At 38.1% G+C, this 19,841-nt stretch overlaps 1 protein-coding gene across 3 annotated transcripts in view; it reads right to left on the bottom strand.

Moving 5' to 3' along the window:
- The window catches only part of ATF2 (activating transcription factor 2), a 99,722-nt gene extending 90,103 nt beyond the window's left edge, over nt 1-9,619 (bottom strand). For all 3 annotated transcript variants that reach the window (XR_012123687.1, XM_037020632.2, XM_037020633.2), the window contains exon 1: nt 9,461-9,619. The gene's annotated coding sequence lies outside the window, so the exon portion shown is untranslated. The remainder of the gene's footprint in view (nt 1-9,460) is intronic.
- Between the last annotated feature and the right edge of the window lie 10,222 nt (nt 9,620-19,841).

Here is a 19,841-nt window from a genome sequence, read left to right as displayed (position 1 = left end):
TTCCTTTCTCTTAATAAAAAAAAAAAAAAAGCAGTTACTGTGTGCTGACCTCCAATGAGTTCTGCACAGTGGTATAGAGGGCATGTCAAAGTGTGGGCAAAGGGTCTGTTTCTATGCAGAAGATCAAGGCCTAGCTTGGATACCCAGAAAATGAACTAAGATACGATACGAGGAGGAGCTTCCGGCATCAGCACTCTCTGGAGGACTCGTGCCGGGGGATGATCATCAAAAAGCCTCCACAGGGATCCGGACCATGCTGCGTTTGTGGGTGCATCCAGCCCACCGTGTCCTGGACTTGCCATTGGAATGAGGAGTGAGATGTATAGGCTGGCATGTGCATACAGTTTGAGACAACGAATTTGACCGGATCTGTACTGTTGGAACTCAACCAGGAGTTGGGAGGGGTGCAAGTTGTAGCACTCCAAAATCTTATGACTATAGACTATCTACGGTTAAAAGAACATATGGGATGTGAACAGATCCCAGAAATGGGTTGCTTTAATTTGTCTGATTTCTCTTAGACTGTTCAAGTACAGTTGGACAATATCCATCATATCATAGACAAATTTTCACAAATGCCTAGGGTGCCTAAATGGTTTTCTTGGCTTCCCTGGAGATGGATGGTAATTATAGATTTGCTTTGTTTATGTCACCGTATTCCTATTATGTTAATATGTGTGTGCAAATTAGTTAATAGTTTAAAACCTATACATACTTAAGGTACTCTACAAGAAGATATGTCAAAGAAATAATCAATCCTCCCATGTTTCCTTCCATATGCTACATCTATAGCTTTTCTTCTTCCTTCCTAATTACAACCCTTAAATAGAATTCGTGCCTCATATCGAATTTACCGAGTATCATAATTCCTCCAGGTGGTAAAGATACCTCGAGACAAGTGCTGGGCATAGAAGCCACAGGGCATAAATCTGCAAAGAAGTAAAAAGCTAACCTTTTCAAACAATATGGCTTCTCTCTCACTTACCAACTTTACATTTCCCTGTATGGCCCCGGAAGATGACTGGTTAGTCAGAGACGGGTAAGATTCCTCAAGGGAGGAACAACCTAAGACAGGCACAGTCGCAGGGGGGCCATCAGTTGAGAAATTGGGGATCAACAGAGGTGAGGCTCAGAACCTCACCCCCCCTGCTTTGAGAGAAATCTTCTACATCCGTGGATGTTTTGCTGCTCTTGTCTAGCCTGGATTAATACTTAGTCCATAGGCACACACCTGATCATCTGATCATCTACATTTGCCCTCTTTCAGCACTAAACCATGTTTTTTACCTTTATCTTGCATCTACCTACCACTTCAGCATTTTATTGAAAATAAAAATAATAATAATAATAAAGGGAGAAATGTGGGATCAACATATAAATCAAGTATAAAAATCAAACGAATATTCATATTTGACCTGATTGTTTATAGGTCATAATGCGTGATCAAAACCGAAAGTTTCTGTGATGAATGCCCTTGTACTGTTCACCATGTAAGAATTTATTCACTATGTAAGAATTCGTTCACCATGTAAGAACTTGTTCGTTATGCTTCAGAAGACTGGAGACTGACGAGAATTAGGCTTGAGATGGATTAATGATTGTACATTGAGCACTGACCCCCCTATACTGAATTTTATTGTTGTTAACAACCATTTGATCAATACATATGAGAGATGCCCTCTCAAAAAGAAAAAAAAAAGCAAGACCCATCTCTATGGTGCTTACAAGAGACACACCTCAAACCCAAAGACATGCACAGACTAAAAACCAAGGGTTGGAAAAAGATATTTCATGCAAACAACAGGGAGAAAAAAGCAGCTGTTGTAGTAGTATCAGACAAAATAGACCTCAAAACAAAGAAAGTAACAAAAGATAAAGGACATTACATAATGATAAAGGGTTCAGTCCAACAAGAGGATATAACCATTATAAATATATATGCACCTAACACAGGAGCACCAACATATGTGAAACAAATAGTAACAGAACTAAAGGAGGAAAGAGAATGCAATGCATTCATTTTAGGAGACTTCAACACGCCACTCACTCCAATGGATAGATCCACCGAACAGAAAATAAGTAAGGACACAGAGGCACTGAACAACACACTAGAACAGATGAACCTAATAGACATCTATAGAACTTTACATCCAAAAGTCACTATTTACAATAGCCAAGAAATGGAAGCAACCTAAGTGTACATCAGTAGATGAATGGATAAAGAAGATATGGTACATATACACAATGGAGTATTATTCAGCCATAAGAAGAAAACAAATCCTACCATTTGCAACAACATGGATGGAGCTAGAGGGTATAAATAAGCAAGGCGGAGAAAGACAAACACCAAATTATTTCACTCATACGTGGAGTGTAGGAACAAAGAAAGACTGAAGGAACAAAACAGCAGCAGAATCGCAGAACCTAAGAATGGACTAACAGTTACCAAAGGGAAAGGGACTGGGGAGAATGGTAGGGAAGGGAGGGAGGGATAAGGGTGGGAAAAAAGAAAGGGGGTATTACGATTAGCATGTATAATGTGGGAGGGCTGTGCAACACAGAGATGACAAGTAGTGATTCTACAGCATCTTACTACGCTGATGGACAGTACTGTAATGGGGTTTGTTGGGGGGGGGAACTTGGTGAAGGGGGGACCCTAGTAAACATAATGTTCTTCATGTAATTGTAGATTAATGACAACAAAATAAAATAAAATAAGATAAAAAGAGCAAGATGGACTTCTCACCTTACTTCAATCAAAAGGCAAGATTAAGCTAGCCAGCTGTACCTGGCCTATACAGCTTATGTTTTACACAAAATCTTAAGATAATCATCCAGACTTTGACATTAAAAATATTTTTTGTTTTCTGGTGGGGTTTTTTTTTGGTAACTGGAGAGGCACAGATCCACTACTGCCCTATCCTAGCTACTGTTTATGTATTTTTTATATTTGGCTATAATTAGCCTGTGGGTAAAGGCGAGAATCTCTGCTGAAGGGGGCAAACGCTGTTATTGGCAAGTATTCTAGAAAGAGGCAGATACTGTGTCAGGAAAAAAGGCCCCAAAAGTACACATTAGTGTGTGAGAAAGGAATTAATTTTCTCTTGGACATGGGCTCAGAAGGGTCTAAACACACTTAGGGGAATCCTAGGCAGTAGAGAAAAGTTGGCTTCTGGCCTTGTAGGAGGACGGGAGCTAGGCAGTAGAGGGACAATCCTTCAAGGCAGCAATGTTCAAACAAGTGTATTACTGAAGGTACATTAGGCTTTAAGAAAATCAATTTCCCTGTTTGTTTTTCTAAAAATGATCTGCCTACTATCCCTATAGTCCTCCTTCTTTCACATTTCCAAAAAAACCCATCCTATACCAAATCTCATCATAATGTATTATTACCCCAGAGTATAAAAACTCCCAATGGAACAAAACGAAGGGAGTAAGTGTGTCTTAAAGCCTTCATTAATCAGGGCAACATTAAAACTCAGGTTTATGTCTTGTCCTGTCTTATAAATATTGCTGTTAAAGCATAGTACAACTTTAAGGATGGTGTTTTGCCCTATGTTTGGGAATGAATTCAGATTTGTTGTACAGTGTGATGACTGGAACAGTAAGAAATTTCATTTACTGACTGTCTCCTCCATTCTCAAAATACTGTCCAAAATGCACTGTATTGAGAGCTCCATGAGAACAAAGCAGAGAAAATCAGTAAGAAGCTTAGAAATAAGTACAATTTAATTTGTTGCAGGCTAGTATGATAAAGTGACCAATAAAATATTTTAAAACATCAAAATAAACTGGATTCAAACAAAGTTATGTTGGAGAAGTGGAAATTAAATAAGCATTCAATAAGAAAAAAGAACAACAAAAATTTCCAGCTGTTAAAGATGAATTAATTCAAGTTCATTTCTTAAGACCAATGATAGCACTGGAAATTAAGTACTTATAAAAGAATGGTGTTAGCATGTAAGAACTTATTCACTATGTAAGAATTTGTTCACCATGTAAGAACTTGTTTGTTATGCTTCAGAAGATTGGAGACTGTTGAGAATTAGGCTTGGGGTTGATTAATGATTGTGCATTGAGTCCCCTATACAGAATTTTATTGTTGTTAACAACCATTTGATCAATAAATATGAGAGTTGCCCTCTCAAAAAAAAAAAAAAAGAATGGTGTTAGTGTCTAGAAAAGCCAGAAATTATACTATTTTCAACTATTTAAATTTCTGATGAAGAATTTTAGGATTCAACTTAGAAATGTGCAACAGTACACAGTTTATCAGATTTCTTTTCAAGAATATATGTGAGCGTAGTAGTAGGCAGAATGGCCTCCCAAAGATGTCCACACCTTAATCCCTGGAACCTGTGGAATCCTAGGTTACATGGCAAAATGGATTTCGTAGACGTAAAAAAGGTTACAGATTCTAAAACAGGAAGATTATCCTGAGCTATCCAGGAGGCGCAATGTAAAATTACATGAGCCCTTAAGAGCAGAACTCAGAGATTAGAAACATAAGAGAGATTTGACCTGCCACTTCTGGAGGGGGCAGCACTGAAGGTATCTCAGCTTCTAGGAGCAAAGACCAGCCCTAGATGACAGTCAGCAAGGAAAGAAGAGCCTTAGTCCAATAACTGTATTCAGCCAACAATCAGAATAAAGTGGATTCTTCCCCAGAAACTCCAAAAAGGTAATGCAGCTCTACCAACATACTGACCTTGGCTCTGTAAGACCCCAAGCAGAAGACCCAGATGAGCAAACCTAGACTTCTGACCTACAAAATCTGAGATAAATCTGTGTTGTTTTTAGATGTAAAGTATGTGGTAATTTGTGATGCAGGAATAGAAAATTAATAGAGTGAGCAAAAATGTTAAGGTACCCTCAGATAGGTTTGTGTTCCAAGGCTTCAAGGGCAATAGCACCTTAGACAGTTTTCTCTACACTATAATTTCCTTCTTTTATCTCAGTCAAGTGCCACAAAATGCAAGAAATGATCCCAGAGCTCACCTTGGGAACAGAAATATGGTCAAACCTAAGAGCCTGAAACATAGCTATGGGCCAGTAGGCCTTTACTTCCCTTTCAAAGGTAAAGTAGTTCTGAGTTTCTATATTAGGAAAATTTTAATAGTATGATTTCACTATAACTTTCTTCAGTAAGAAACAATATATCAGTTTCAAGGTTGTCAAAAAAAATAAAAGTAATAAATGTAAAGTACATATAACAGAGCAAGGCACTCATACAGTATCAAGTTCATTAGAAGTTTTACTGTATTTTGACTTTGTACATTTTCATAATGCTTCACTAATCCTTATTACTATTTTAAAGATAGAAACTATTAAGAGTACATCAATAATAATTCCTCATTATGAAGAGGGCACAAATAAGATAGGGTATAGATTATTACAATCCCTGCTACAACACTGGTAAGCTCACCTTTCTTCTCTGTCAAAATTCAAGTAAATGAAAGAATTGCAATTATAGGAACTAATATATCTGTAATTCAGAAGGTAGCTTTTATATTAAAACTAATAAGACATCCAATGTGTAAACTATATTAGAACTAGTAAGACATCCAATGTGTGAAACTGCATAAAATTTAAGGATTGCTACTAGACTATAAAAAACTTCAGTAACACTTAAGAGGAACAAAGTCAGTGCAATGACAGAAAATATGAAATATACACTCTATCCCAGCACATAGATCACTGGCAGACAAATAACTACAGATTGATATGGTCAACTAAATACAACAGCGAAATAATATAACTTATTCCCATTAGTAATTCCTAATTAAGTAACCCTACTTTATTAATAAGCACAATTCCAAAGTTGGTAAAATTATGACAAAGTTGATGCTCAACTCTTTAGGGAGGCAAAAATTTGGCCAACTGTAGAAACTTTTGTATCTTTTGGCCTAGTAATCTCATTTAAGATTAGAATCCTCTGATTCAAAATAAGAAAGATATATGCACAGAAACACTCAATCCATCTTAAAACAGGCAGAAACTGAACATAAGAATTTTTCTGTTGGGCATTAAAAACTAAGGAAATTTTAATAGTCATTTGGTAAACTATCATGTAACCACTACACATCATAAAGGTCAGCTAATGTGGAAAAATGTTAATGCTATAAAAGTAAAATAAGCATCAAAACTGTTCTATGATACTATAATTTCATAGAAACTATAATGCACATGCACAAATTAGGCAATAAAAATAATGAAAACACTTGTTAGTAAGGCAAAGGAATTGATTTCTAGTAACACCATTTTAAGAGGTGTTCAATAAATAAAAGGAAACATGCTAGCCCAAATTGTAGAATTAAGAAAAAAAAAAGCTGTACAATTGGAAGAACAAAGCTATAAAATTGTAATGACAAAGGTTTAGATACAGTTAAGCAAACTAAAGAACATTTAGGGAACATATTTATAAATTTAAGGTGCTATTATAGATGAAGATAACCACACTACCAAAATAAACAAAATACACTTGGTATTTTGTCAGTTGGCTTTTGCCAATTATAATCATTCCCACCCTGTCTTTCCCTACTAATCTTGTTGAGAATCTCTGTGGTAATAAGATACTACTACTACTGGGAGTGTTTTCTATTCTTTGGGAATTAAGACAAAAAACGGCTAAGAACCACTATCTTTGTTAAGATACAGAATGGAGACATGGCTGAACAGGCCCAGCCCCCAAAGCATTTTATTTACATTCTTTTTTGTTTCAAAAAATGTTTTTAATCACTTTACTTGCCATTGCCAAAATGCCAAAAAGGAAAGACAATTACTAAACATACTTAGAAATGTAAATGAATATATCAATTTCAAGGTTGTTTAACAGATCTGGGTGATGGTTACATGAATGTAAACACGTCGAAATTCATCAAGCTATACACTAAGATTTGTGCATTTCACTGTACGTACCTCGATTTAAAAAAGAAAATGAAAATAGTACATATAATACATATGTATCTATAATTATATAAGCATATGATATATATTTATGATAAAGTGTAAAATAATTCCAACTATTGTTGGCCTTAAAGATCCACAAACTTCCTTAAATTTCTTTGACATTACCTTACTCTAACTTTTTAACCCTGAGCTTAAGAAAGAGAATAAAAGAATGTTCTATGGAGTTTTCCTCTAGATATAAATAGGTGAATACTATCACTACTGCTTCATCATGAAAATTTACATTAAGAGTACATGAAGCATTTTAGTTAAGTTCTTAACCTCAAGAAATGTTTGTATAGGATAAACCCAAAAAGAGTAAGTTAAATACTGACTATAACAATGAAAATTTTTTTACAGTACATTTTAGAGACTAGCATAACAACTACTACATGTATTGATTTGTATAAGGCTCAAATGAATATCCAATCATTGTTATTCACAGGGTTTTAAAGAAGAGATTTTATTATTTGGTAAGACAGATAATAAAATGCACAAACTTGATCTAACATGATCTAACAATTTTTACCAGCAGAACATATAAATCACTGAAATTCAACTTTTCCAAAAAGCAAAACTTCGGTAGAAAAAAGGAAGATAGTTTCTTGAGTTAATACTAACTATCGATAGTAGACATTGATGTACAGCATATCATTTGTTAGGGGTTTTCATATAGCTTTAAATCCCAAATGCCAATAAAATGCATTCCTCCACATTATTTGTTAAAGAGCTAACATAATCATTTTTACTGTAATCTCAGTTTAAAAATAGAAAACAAATACTCAAGTAAAAAAGTAAACGCAGGGATTTCTGGATTACATGTTTAAATGATTATAAAACAGTGCCCCAAATATGAAACATTCTAATAAGATATTTAAAAAAGAACTGTCTTTTAGGAAATGCAATCAGATCTTGAAAACACAAAAAGTTGCTGAAACCTCTTTCATACTGACAGTAAAATACAAAACACCTCCGTTCTAAATTACCACAAGGTTGTATTTTAAGTAATTAAAAGCTTAATGGCAGTAGCATCTTCTCAAAACAAGATTAAATACGTCTAGGAAAGCAGCATACACACCCTTGTAAATTTGGAAGATACTAATTAATAGTAAAGACAGGAACTTAATTGTTACTCAGTTATTGATGGCCTTAAAGATCCAATGAGCTTCCTTAGTTATGTTGGAGAAGGCATCCCTATTTGTTTAACATACTTTACAATGAGTTTCCTGCAGTTTTGAAAAAGTGTTTACAGTGGATCCCTCAAGTAAGTGTAACAAATTTAATTACAAGATATAATTGCTACTGTATTCATCTTTCAGAACTCTTAACCAACCCCGAAGAGTTGACTTTTATTTGAACAAGCTTCTCACCTTCATAGTTTTGGTACAAAGACCAAGGATACAGGGCTATTTAAAGATTACACCCAGAAAGGCTATTAGTAACAATGCCAGTGGTTACTTATATCTTCAAATAGAACAGAAACTGTGCTCTGAGGAACAACTTTTGCTGATTCCAAATACATATATTTAATGTATGCGTTCTTCCGTCTCCATAATTTAAAATTGCTAAGACAATGTTAACTTTCACATTATAATTTAGGGATTAGTTAATAGGCCTAAGGTCCATCAAGAGTAACCCTTTTCACTCCATCATATTCATAGTTGTGCTCTTGGCCTCCCCATTAGGCAAAGACAATTTTCTACCGAAGGGCATAAAAACAGTCTTCTCCTCCTCCCTCCCCTTCCTCTAGCGTACACACACACACACACACACACACACACACACACAATCCCTAGGGCATTAATAAAATGCACACGTTATTTCCCTACAGAAAGAATCAATCTGCACCCACACCCCAGCCCCGCCCCAATGGGAAAGAGTAGGGGGTGGCCGGGGCGTGAGGGGGCTGACAGAAAAGGCCAAGACTTCCCAGCCTCTCTCATACCGTTTGTTCCATCATGTTCCACCGCAGTCAGAGACCCTGACCCTATTTTCAGCCGTGCCTCCCAATTCTTTTCCCCGCCACCATCACACACTTACACACAGTCCCCAACCACTGAGTTCTGGGTGGGGAAATCAGCGGCAGTCCTCTCCCAGCCAGAGCAAGGATTGAAGGGGGGTCGGCCTGCGCCCTCGGCGGATCCGACGTGCGGCCCAGGGACCTCTGAACTGACCAGAGAAAGGGAAGATAAATCGGGGGGAGGGGTCTACGAGGAGCCGTTATTCCTTTTTCGTTAGGAAAGCGCGCGAGTAGGGAGGAGCCGAAACAACGAATGCCAGTTACCTAACGGTGCGGCCCGGCCGGTTAGGCTCCTGAAGCCGAAGCCGCGCGGACCGCTGAGGTGGGTGCACAGCCACAGTCGCCCGAGGGCTGGGCACCGAGGCAGGAGCGCCCGAGGTGATGAGAAGCGGGGGGTGGGGACTGTCAGGAGCGACGTCGCCATGTTAGTGCCGTCTTTCTCCGTATCCCTACAGCCTCCAGTCCTGCGGCCCTCTGCCCACCACTACTCACCTTTCCAGGTCACCAGTTCATGCTTCTTTCGGTCGCCGGGGAGCCCCGAGCTCAGCCTTGTTTACAAACTCCCCCTGGAGAAACGGGCTGAACCGCACTTTAAAGGCCACGGGCTCCCACAGGCTTCCGTCCTTTCTCGCGAGATCGGAATGACAAACCCCCCGCCCACACTTCTCCCCGCCCCGCTCCCGGCATCCCCCCTTTTTCGAGTCCCTCCCCTCCACGCACACGCCCCTTCTTGTCTTCCTTCAGATGGAGCGCCTCCGGGTCAGGTGATTCCTCCAGATTTAAGGGAAGGGGCGGGACTTCATGAGGGATTTCGTGAGGAGGGGCGGGAACCAAAGAACACTCTAGATGATGATTGGACAAGGAGTTCGAAGGGCGGAAAGCCGTTCCGGAGGGGGCGGAAGCGGAGATTCTACAGAGGGGTGTCTCTGCAAGCTTGTGACTGGCAGCCGGCTGGAAGCGCGCGTGGTGTGCGGTGCTGGAGCAGGTGGTTGAGCTCGCGAGCCGGGGTTGACGGTGTGCGGGGAGGACAAGTGAACTCTGGAAAGGCTGCGAGTGGCGGGAGAGAAAATGAGATGAGTTCTCTAAGCCCCGCCACAGGAACCTGGTATTGCCGTGGCTGTCACTTCCCGGCCTTGGGTAGGAAGGAGGGTAAAGTGTAGGGACCTGGGCTGTACGCCTAAACCCACTTTCCCACTTACCCTGAAGCCTTTGACTGGAGCTTCGGTTAAGCTGAGGTTTGAAGGAGGCGGAGTTTGCGGGAAATTACCTCCCAAGCCCGTTACACACCTAGAGCGGGAAGACAAGACAAGTCAGTTTCGAAAACAATAGAAAAAGCCTTTAGTCTGAACAGTGTTCGAGTTTGACTACTAAGCTGTCAGTGGAACTGATTCTACGGGGTCCTAAATGCCTAGAATAGTGTATGATATTAGCATATAGTTGTGTTCTAAGTAACTTAGAAAAAGGAAATACAATGCCTTCCACTATATCACCATAATTTAAAACTGCACGGACCTGTTTATTGGAAAAAATTTACCATATTATGGTGTGTCCTGTTTTATGAATTTTCCTTTATGTAAATAATATATTTTGCATGCTATATATATATTATATACTGTATTCTCACAAGTAAGCTAGAGAAAGGAAAATGTTCAAATCCCAAATCTCCAAAATTTTTTTCAATATATATATTGCAAAAAACTCATGTATAAGTGGATCTGTGCAGTTCAAACCCGTTCTTAAGGGTCAACTTTACGATCCTTCTGCTTAATAGGTCCCTGTAATGCCAAAGAAATCCGTCAAGCTTTGAAAGTAGTTTTAAAAAGGGGGATGGAGGGAGGAGATCATTTGAATGATTTACTTGAGGATCAAAGGAGACCATATTTACTGCTCCACATTTGACAGAAATACACTTCTAAAAATAAAAAAGTACATTGCTAAAAATGTTTATTCCTAATATTGCTCTATGATTCTCTATACAAGTTAAATATTTCAGTATTAAGTGTAGGGATATTGCTTGTTCAATAAATACACATTGGCACAATTTGAAAAATGTCAGAGCCCTTGTGAAAATTTGTATAACTATTAAAGCAGTTTTTTTCAGTGTTCTGTTCTTCCATTTATTAACAGCTGTTGTTAGTCTATAGCAAAATTATGAAGTTTGCACTAACATAAAATGCACCCTCAAACATTATCTCCAAACCAAAGTGAAATTGAAATTGCTAGAAAGTGGTGGGGAGTAATATTTGAGAGTTTATGAACCTGCAGTTCAGTAACAGTATCTGGCATAAAAATGAAATTATAATAGCACTGGACCTGGCCTGTATACATGTATGTGAGCCAGTTCACCTCTGTTAAAATTAATTTCATTCCTGAAGAGATGAGAAGGAAGTCAGTTATTAACACTATTCTCAAATTAAAATGAAAGTACCATCCCTATGTAATATCAGTAACATTGTAATAGTGTAGTGTAGCACTAATTCTATCAATAAAACCTCAGCAGCTCAGATGACTGATGATGGACAAAAATGAGTGATTGGCAAATCACAAATTGTTAGGTCTAGAATACATTCACTAAAATGGTGTGTAAGTCCAGGGAGAGGAAATCTTGGGGCAAAATACCTCTAAAAACTGAAATCAGTCAAAGGGAGAAATAAAGTTTAAAATCCATTTATTGTTCACAAACTGCAATTTGAGCCTTTCTCTCTCTCCTGCTCCAACAAAGCAAACTGGCCCTCCCCTCACCTCAGGTACAGATAAGCCCTCCTTGCCCAGGTACTTACCCATTGATATGGAGATGAACTCTCCACCTCTGAGGAATGATGCAAATGCACTAAAGCCATACTTCTTTCCACCTCTGAATGTCTATTGATACACATGTACTAAAGCCAGGCGAGATATTCTGGAAATATTACAATTTTACCCACAGGCCACCCCTCCAGAAATCTCACCTTACAATTTAGTTGTTCCCCCTCTTCCAACCAATCTGATAACATACAATAGCAACAGCAATAAAATCTTGATAATCCTCAAGCCAGAGAATTCAGCCTATGCAGGTTAAGTAAATGTACTTTACAGCACAATCTCCCACTCAGCACAAAATATGTTTCTACATTCGTTTACTCATTCCTAACAACCATGGTAGATTGCTCACAAAACTTTACCAAACATCAGACAAAGTCAAGCCTCTCTTGAAGCATTTTTTCTTGACAACAGCAACACAATTACAATTCTCAAGCCAGAGGATTCAACTAGGTTCAAAGTCCCACGCAGATTAAGTCCAAAGCTCGTTCATTTCAGCCATCACGCAGCAGCTGCAGCAGGGGGCGCATCCAGGACACAAGGACTGCAGAAGCAAATAGCCATGATTGTGGGGAGCCACTTCGCTGTTATTTCAAGAATACACAGGAGCCGGTTTCCAGGCCTTTTCCCCAAGGTGTCAGAAGGGCCAGCCATCGCTGATCCATGTGTTGAAATGTCCAAGGCCATGTCCATTTTATTTCTAAGTGTTGCACCCATCCTTGCAACGCATGTCCAATAAAGTGGGTGCCTTGATAGCTCTCAATCACTGGCAACTGGCCATAGGTTGAAAAGAGACTCTCTAGGCCCCTTTTGGTGGTTTGCTGATCTGCACAACGTGCAGGGCACTCCTTCCAGGATCAGCAAAGGTCATTGGCAAGCCCCACCGATGGGCTAGAGCCCACATTGTCTTTTGCCCCACATGCAACAAAACGCTGATGTAGCCATTGGGTCACATCAGAGGCAGGCTTTCCTCTAGCCAGCACACCTGGGACAATGCGTCTGCTTCACCGTTCCCTGGGGATGCCAAAGGCAAATGGCTGGTCACATGATACACGGTAGGTAGGTGTCTGTGCCACACCACTCCGTGGCCTTTGGGTCCAGTCTCTTACTCACCTCATGATGGGATAGGTGTTTATTACCTTGGTCAGAGCTTTTCCAGCGATGGGCTCCATAGCTAACAAGGCATGGTACACAGCAGCCAGTTACTTTATTAAGATGTACTGGACCTCTGCTCCTTTCCGTAGTTGTGACCAGGCTCCAGCCAGCTGCAGAAGCAGCAGCAGTGGCAGAAGCAGTAGCCTTAGGCTCAGGCCACAGGCTGGGGTTGGTGCTCTTCTCTCCTGCTCCAGCAGAAGCAAAACCGGCCCTCCCCTCATCTCAGGTACAGATAAGCCTTCCTTGCCCAGGTAATTACCCATTGATATGGAGATGAACTCCTCTCCACCCCTGAAGAATGATGCAAGTGCACTTAAACCATACTTTCTCCACCTCTGAATGCCTATTGATATGCAGATGTCCTAAGGCCAGGCAAGATATTCTGGAAATGTAACAATTTTACCCACATGGTGCTTCTCCCCATACACCAAAATGTCTAATGTTAGAAAAAGAAGTATTAGTATTAAGGCATTTCAAATGAGGTCTGCATCAATTATATTTTTTTTAAACAATCATTTTCCATTCATTCATATCAAGAATTTGAAAATTCTCCAGTCTTAATTTTCAATTAGCAGTAGGTTTGGTTTTAAATTTCTCCTCCTCATCCCTACTTGTCCAGGCTGTTGGTGAGTAGTTAATTGTAGACACAGTGCACTAGAGGAGCATGTTATTTTAGAGAAAGTCTTTCAGTAGTCTTTAGATGAGAAAAGAATCATCTAGTAATAAAAATAGTATTCTGAATAGTATTCTGAACTAGGATGTAGTTCTAGTTGATTTTCTAAAGAGAACATATATATCTAATGTGAGAAAAAAATTAAGGAGATCAGAGGAGAAAAAAACAAGTGGAAAGAATGCAAATCTGTTTTCTACGCATGTTGGCAGCCTGGCAGTAAAGAAAGGGTCTCACTTTATCTACATATTTATAGTTCCACAACAGTTCTTTTGCAAATGGAGAAAATATTCAGTGTAGATAAAATGAGTATAGTTACTAATTTGGATTCTGATCTTGTGAATTTGTAAGTCTCACTATCCATCCATAGCCAAATAAAAGGCTGTGCATTTCCAGTTATTTCTCACTTCCTCATTCCTCAATATCCCCCAACAACCCTAAAGTTTTCTAGAATCTTTTCTCACAAATGTATGAAACTTCTTGTGTGCCCCTTCTTTGCCTTTTTTTTTTTTTTGTAATTTTTTCATATGTACATCTATCCTACGTAGGAAAATTAGTGAGGACCTGGTGAACCTCCTTTAAAAACCCAGCTTGATGACTGAACAAAGCTAATATCCCTTAGATACAAGAGGAGAGCTCATATTGAAAAAACTCATTTCTTTCACAAAAGCACCCATTACTAAATACTGCAAAAAACACTGGTGGTCTCAAAATGCTCCCAAACCTTCCAAATGCCACAGAATGTGGTATTTCTCCCTTGTTGAGAAGACTGTTATGTAGTTGTTAATCCATTCATCTTTATTGCTCATAAGAATTCTACTAAAACCCAGCAAATTAAATTAAATAATAATTTAAATAATTATAAAAATGTATTTAATAAATAATTTAAAGAATTAAATAATCAGATATTTTTATAATTATATTAAATATTTAGTGATGTGAAATTATATATTCATATATTTATATCTCTATATAAGTATTTATATGTACATAGAAATGTTTTATATATAGAGAGAAATATTTAATTTATAAGACACGGTTTCTGTTTGTAGCTAAATAAAACAGCATACCCCAGGGCAACCCTTATGTCTGCCTTGGACTCAGGGAACAAATCTCTGCATTTTCAGTTATCCTAAGATGTAGCTAGTACAGAGTGATGTAATGATGACAGCATAGCCCTAGGCATTTCAGTTGATTTTTTTGGTAGCTTATACATCATAGCAGGTATTTCCCTCTCTCTGGCAGCCCAGGGTTTTCCTGCATATTGCTAATATGGCCTATGTTATAGTTACTTCTCAGTACCTATTCTCACTATGGAAATTTCCATTCAGAACATTTCAAGTGCAAGGAGGATCATTTTCTATCTCCCCAGTCTTTGGTTTCTCAAAAGAATTTATAACTGTGTATGTATAGCATTGTGGGGAAAAGAATTAGAGGGCTTTATTTATCTTCGAATCATATCAATTAGCTTATGCCAGCTTCACTGAGACCAGCACAAAGACTGGAATTTAAGGGCCTTACTTTCATAAATTACTCTCTCATCCCACTCACTAGAAAGAGGGCTTGTCATCATTATATTCACCCACACACTATGAAGTTAGCAATAAAAGTAGATAGAAATACTACTGTGGTAAAAAAAAAAAGTGTCTGGCATTCTAGTGTTCATCCTTCATGGCTCCCATACCTAGTCTATGTGTCAACTGGAGGCCCACATAATACCAAAGCCATGAAATTCCTTATGCCAGAAACCAAGGAAGTTCTGGTCATATGATCCTCATAGGCCCTTAGACTACTACTTTGTTCTTTCTGTTTACTTTCTTACCTTGAACACAGACTTATAGGTTAACTGTAAGCCAAATGCTCTGTCTCTAAAGTTTATTACTCAGAAAGCATCAATATTTATTATGAACATGCCAGGCACTGTTCCCAGCCCTGAGGCAATGACTATAAACAAGACAAAGTCCCTTCAGAAGACTCTAGTGGGGAGGACAGGAGACACAATACATATATAAACAATAAGATAATTTAAATAGTGACAAATACTGTGGAGAAAATAGAGCAGGAGTGTGACAGCACACAGTATTATGAGCTTGTTCCTTTTATACAACTTTAGAAGACTTGAGAGCTACAGACATTTTCAACCTCTAGGATGGTAAATAAATGCTTTGAGCTGCTCTTTAGATACTAGTCCTAAGGAAATACTACTGAACTGTCCAGCATCTGAGAGACTCAACTAACCTGTATAGCTATTTGAGGAAGCAAACCCTAGTACTCTCATAATAGGAGCAGATCCTGGAATCTGTGGCTGAGAAGCGCTGACTAAATACTTTCTTGAAAAGCAGCCACTGCTAACAACCGTGGGTCCTATTGGGAGTCTCTGCCAAGGTCAGTTGCAGGATGTTAGCTCATGCTAACTGGTGGAACAATCAAAAGCCCTTGGAATTACAGGTCCTTATTGGTTTTAGGTCAATTCCTCTCTTCAATATTGAAAAAGAAGCTCAAGTTACCAAACATCTAAGAGGAGATAGACTACTTGCATCTTTCAGAGAAGTACAGATTCTTAATTGAACCTGGGCCAACTTTAAGAGATTATTAGCAGATTGATGACTGAAAGGATGTGACCTAGGGAGCTAGGGATATCCTTGATTTACAAACTTGACGTGTCTGTAGGGTTGTCAGTGACATATCATATTGGAGCCTGTCTTCCCACTGATAGATTAGACCAGCAGTTCTAAAAAACTTTTGTTTTGGGACCCTGCACCCTGTAAAAACATGTTAACATAAATATTTTTTGAAAAATGTATTTTCCAATACAAAAATAGAAAAATGACATTGTTTTCATTTTTGTTAAATCACTGTGTCATGACTAATAGAAGATAGTTGTGTTCTTGTATCTGCTTCTGCATTTATCTGTTGCAGTATGTTGTTTGGGTTGAAGTATATGATGAAAATCTAGCCTTACACACCTGTGTAAGTAGAAAAAGGAGGACCTCATGAAGTCCTGAAAGGGTCTTAGGGCCCTCAAAAGTCTTCAGACCACATTTTGAGAATCACTGGGTTAGCAGTACATTCCAGTGGGAAAGGAAAAAATAATCTCCCTAAAGATGAGTTGACAACTTTTTTGAAAGATAAGGAGTCTGAGTTATGACATGCTGGAAATTACAGTGTTCTAGTACAGTGCTTCTCAAAGTTTAATGTATTTATAATCACATGAGATCCTTTTTAAAATTCAGGTTCTATTCAGAAGATTTGGTGTGAGGCTCCAGCAGCTCTAACAAGCTCCCAGGTTATGCCAATGCTGCTGAACCATGGAACTCACACCAAGTAGCAATGCTCTAGTTTATTATGATACACACATCACAGAAAACCTATGGTAGCATGCATAGTGAGCTTGCGTGTGCGCACGCGCGTGTGTGGAGGAGGGTAGGATAAGGATGAGTGAAGGTAAGAGGAGTATAAACTCTACTTTTCAAAAATTCTATAAAAAGGAATGATGCTATTGTTTTCTTATAAATCCTATACTATGACAAGTTTTGGCTACTACTAACTGTCTCTACATTAAAGCAAGCTAAAGCGTAATGCTGCTATTGGCAAAGATAGAATCCAACTGCTGTGTTTGTTGAGGCAAAAGAGGATGATGGTATTACATATGAAAAAAAATTGGGGGGCCCTAAAGAATTGGGCAAGTAATTGATGTGCTGTGTTAAGGTCTTAAGTCCATAATATTTTTGGTAGAGTGATACCATGAAATTACTAAGTTAATATATGCTCACTTTGTAGAGAATTCAACAACTCTCTTATATTCATGTGTAGAAATCACATAATATTTTAAGCAGCTTTGCAGAGGATAGTACTACAAGAACACAAACTTTTCCTCTCCCAAACACTTACCACAAACCATATTGGGTAAAATTACCAAATAAAACTTAATCTTGAGTAGCATACGCAGTTTATTTGGTTCTCAAATAGTATTTCCCATTTGTCTCCAATCCTTCGACTTCAGTGACATTCATTTCTACCCAACCCTGCTGCTTAGCAACTTGACTGTAAATTTTTGTCATTCCTTGGACCTACCTTACATCCAAAACCTTGAACTCTGAAATTTTTTAAATGTATCATCTAATTTTTGGCTCTTACTGAAATGGATCTTCAACCTTATTATGACCTCTGGGCCCTGACACCTCCCCCCACTGTTTTAATAAAATGCACATAACAAAATTTGCCATCTTTACCATTTTAAGTATACATTTCAGTGGTATTAAGTACATTCACTTATGCAACCATCACCATTCATCTCCATAACTCTTTTCATCTCATAAAACTGAAACTCTACATGCATTAAACTATAGCTTCTTATTCCCCCCATCTTATCCCCTAACAATGCTTTTTGTCTCCAGGATTTTGACTACTCTACCTCATATAAGCGGAATCATACAGCTGTCTTTTTATACAGGTGTAGTTGACTTAGCTTAATGTTCTTAGGGTTCATCCATGTTGCAGTATGTGTCAGAATTTGTTCTTTTTTTAGGCTGAAAAATATTCCATTGTACATGTACACCACATTTTGCTTATCCATTCTCCCATCAATGGACACTTGGATTGCTTCTCTAATTTAGCTATTGTGAATAATGCTATGAACATGACTGTACAAGTATCTCTTCAAGACCTTGCTTTCAATTCTTTGGGGTGTATAACCAGAAGTGGAATTGCTGGGTCCAACTTTGCGCAAAAATAGTTATTTAATTGTAGTAATGGTAGTTCTTTTTGTTTTGAGGAACAACCATGCTGTTTTCCACAACAGCTGTACTATTTTACAGTCTTAACAGTGCACAATTCTATTTTGAGTTTTAGTTACTTCCATACATGTCTAGTGTTATATGGCTAGATGACGTTTCTTTAATTCAAACATAGGTTTCATATTCAAATTTATATTTTGACTTAATCAAAGGCATCAGTTTTTGCATTAAGGAAAGGTAACCACATAATACCAAATAAAAAATATGTCTGGAAATAAGAAATGCCTTTAGGAACAACATTCTGAATAAACATAATTGAATTGGCACTCTACCACTCTTCAGATGCTCTGGCCTTTTGGAACTTTTAAACAGGTCAAACTATCATCAACCTGGAGAACTCATTTGATGTTTGGTATGAAAATAACATTTTTATTGGCCTCTGTTCACAATCTAGTAAGTTAGTAAAAAGCATAGACCATTAATATTTGTTTGTAAGACTCATAAACTAAGGGAAGTGGTACTCCCTGTAAAAATGATGCACAATGAACATTTCTGGCATCAGAATAGATGTATTCCAGTGACATACTTTCAATGTCAGAGAAATGTTACTGGAAATAACAAGTTAAATAGTGGGTTATACTCCAGGATGTTGATCCTTTGGTACAGTATGTCCTTTCCCCTTCTAGGTAAAAATGCCTGTGGTTATACTTCTCAGTTTTACTGATATTCTAGAGTTTATTTGCTCAGTAACATGGAAGCCAGGCAGCCACAGCCAGGATGTTTAGTTTTTATTCTCAGGGGAGTTCCTCAGCTAGAGGCATCTCTTGCAAAAAATATGTTCCAGAATCAAAGTTTTGGACCGCTTCAACAACCAAATCAGCACTAAAAACAGGTCTTTTTTAAAAACAGTTGACTTTATTTAAAAGAACTTGGAACAGAGGACTAGTTAATCTAAGTATTTCTCTAGGTTTTAAAAGATTTGGTATGATTTATAGTACATACTTTATGCTAATAGTTTTTTAATTGTAGTAAAGTACATGTACTTACTATTTTAAAGTATACAGTTCAGCAGTATTTAGTATTCACAATGTTGTCCAGCCATTACCACTACTTAGTTCCAGAAGAAACCCCCATATCCATTAAGCAATCACTCCCTATCTTCCCCTACCCCTAGTCCTTTGGTAACCACTAATCTGCTATCTTTTATGGATTTGTCTATTCTGGATATTTCATATAAATGCAATCATAGTGTATGTAGCCTTCTGTGTTTGGCTTCTTTCACTTGATGTGTTTTCAGTATTCACTCATGTTGTACCATGTAACAGTACATAGTTCCTTTTTATGGTTGAGTAATATTCCATTGTATGGATCTGAACACTATACAGATACATGCCATTTTGCTTATCCGTTCATCAGTTCCTGGATATTTGGCTGTTTTCACCTTTTGGCTCTTATGAACAGTGCTTTATTTGAATGCCAGTTCTTGCTTGGACACTTTAAAATTTTTAGACAT

The sequence above is a fragment of the Manis javanica genome, chromosome 12, assembly GCF_040802235.1.
Source record: "Manis javanica isolate MJ-LG chromosome 12, MJ_LKY, whole genome shotgun sequence".
Taxonomy (NCBI): domain Eukaryota; kingdom Metazoa; phylum Chordata; class Mammalia; order Pholidota; family Manidae; genus Manis; species Manis javanica.
This window is presented reverse-complemented; position numbering and strand designations above follow the sequence as displayed.